Genomic DNA, 2562 nt, shown 5'->3' with positions numbered 1-2562 from the left:
CAAGTATAACTGCCCATGTGAAAAGCAATGATTTTCTAAATAATCTATTTGAAATTCATCCCGCAAACACTGAGCGATTGGCCTTGCGGCTTGTTATTGCGAACGCAAGGGCAAACTGGAAATTGCAATCGTTGAAGTCAAACGGAAGACCAGTCGGAATCATTGGTTTGTCACCAAATCGCCAGAAATTTTTGATTCAATGGTGAAATTCAGTGCGTATACATCATTATTCTTTGCGGCAAAAATTGCTCGTTGACATAACCAAGCATAATTCTGATAATTCTCGCTAATGTTATTACTCGATTTTTTAATACGGTGTTTGAAGTTCCAGCAGCTTGCATTAAGGCACGATGCCATGCACAACTAATTTCTTAGCTATAAACGTTGCGGAGCCCGAGACCTTTCCAACGAATGCAAAATTGTCGAAATCGGTTTTGTGCGTTCTGGAGTTATATCGTCAGGAAAGAAAACCCGACTTATTTTTATATATACGTAGATAATCTATTTGAAATTATTTAAAACAATTGTTGATTATTTTTATTACTCGAATTTTTAATTACGGTGCATGAAGTTCCTGCAATTTGCATTAGGGCACGATGCCATGCACCACTAATTTTCTTAGCTATAAACCTTCCGGACTTAACCAAGCATAATTCTGATAATTCTCGCTAATGTAATTACTCGAATTTTTAATTACGGTGCGTGAAGTTCCAGCAGCTTGCATTAAGGCACGATGCCATGCACAACTAATTTTCTTAGCTATAAACGTTGCGGAGCCCGAGACCTTTCCAACGAATGCAAAATTGTCGAAATCGGTTCGTGCGTTCTGGAGTTATTTCGTCTGGAAGGAAAACCCGATTAATTTTTATATATATAGAAGATAATTATAAATCTTTATAAATCATTCATCATATTGACATTTTGTTATCGGTTGTACAAAAGCTTGTCCTCGGTAGTATAGTGGTCAGTATGCCCGCCTGTCACGCGGGAGACCGGGTTTGATTCCCCGCCGGGGAAGTTTCATTTATAACTAATAATTATAAATCTTTATAAATCATTCAAATCAGTTTTACAAAAGCATGTCTTCGGTAGTATAGTGGTCAGTGACCCGCCAGTCACGCGGGAGACCGGGGTTCGATTCCCCGCCGGGAAGTGTTTCATTTTATAACTAATAATTATAAATCTTTATAAATCATTCCACATATTGACATTTTTGTGATGGGTTCTACGAAAGCCTGTCCTCGGTAGTATAGCGGTCAGTATCCCCGCCTGTTACGCGGGAGACTGGGGTTTGATTCCCGCCGGGGAGTTATTTTACTTCATTCTATTACTAATGATTATAACAACATAGGGTCCCGCAAGGATCATGATTAAGCCCCATACTTTTCAACATATATACATATGACATATATACATATAACCTCTACGTAACAGATAAGGATTGGGAGAAATGTCAGGAGTACATGAGCAACAGTGTATCACAGTTGGAAGAATGGTAAAATACAATGGACTAGAATAACACACAAAAAATCGTAGTGATGAAATTTAGTAGGCATATGAAGTACGATCATATTGGTGACATTCAAATGGGCAAACACAAGTTTTCAGTTATGGATGAACATAAAATACTAGGAATAACATATGACAAAAAAATCAAATTTGAGAGCCAGATATTAAACATATGTATATAAATGTGAGAAGGGTATAAATATATTGAAGAGACAATTTGCTTGCAATATGAAATGGAGAGCACATCCGGCAATTTGTCGAAACATATATAAATCATTGATAAGTTGTCATCTAGATACCAATAGCTTCATGAGTAAAAATCTTACCAAACGAGATATAGATAAATTGAACAAAACTCAATACTCAGAAATACGAATTTCATTAGGTGCGCTGAAATCCTCTCCAATAAATACACTATTAGCAGAGTCCGGAGAATTACCTCTAGAACCAAGGTGGAAAATAATATCAAAAAAATATTTAACATCGAAGGTAAGCTGAAATGACGAAATAGTGATACAAAATTGAATAATCTAGAGGAATTATGTGAGGGAAATACATATTGGAGCAGACAAGAAAACCGATCTTAGTCAGTAGCTACCTATGGATTAATAAATATAAACAGTTAATAGCGCAAGATCTAGATTGCCAATTATGCTATCCTTTGGAATATAGCTGGGTAAACCAAAATAAATTAATATTAAATAAAATACTGACAATCCTTTGTTACAAAGAGACAAAATGAACTTTATATTCAAACAAGAAATAAATAAAACACATCCAAATTATACACATATTTTTACGGATGGATGAAAGAAAAAAGGTGCTGGTTGCGCCGTGTATGTACCCCGACTCAATATGGAACAGAAATAAAATTGCCCAAAAGTGGTTCCAGTTTCACTGCCGAGATGACGGCCATCAAAATAGCAATAAATATACATAATAGAAGCAGAACAATCTACAAAGAGTGCTATTTTATCTGACTGTAAATCAGCTCTAGAAGCTATAAAAAGAACTAACGAAAGAGCAAATAAATTAGTATATGAAATAATAGAT

General features: G+C 35.5%; 1 non-coding gene across 1 annotated transcript; it reads left to right on the top strand.

The window, feature by feature from the left end:
• Positions 1–946: 946 nt before the first annotated feature.
• Trnad-guc lies at positions 947–1017 on the top strand. Its single transcript has one exon. It is a non-coding gene; the product is annotated as a tRNA-Asp (tRNA).
• Positions 1018–2562: the final 1545 nt, after the last annotated feature.

The sequence above is a fragment of the Ctenocephalides felis genome, unplaced genomic scaffold (assembly GCF_003426905.1).
Source record: "Ctenocephalides felis isolate EL2017-DRISC unplaced genomic scaffold, ASM342690v1 CF-g0.4_SCAFFOLD_01886, whole genome shotgun sequence".
NCBI lineage: Eukaryota > Metazoa > Arthropoda > Insecta > Siphonaptera > Pulicidae > Ctenocephalides > Ctenocephalides felis.
The sequence above is the reverse complement of the archived record's forward strand: the minus strand, read 5'-3'. Positions and strand labels throughout refer to the sequence as shown.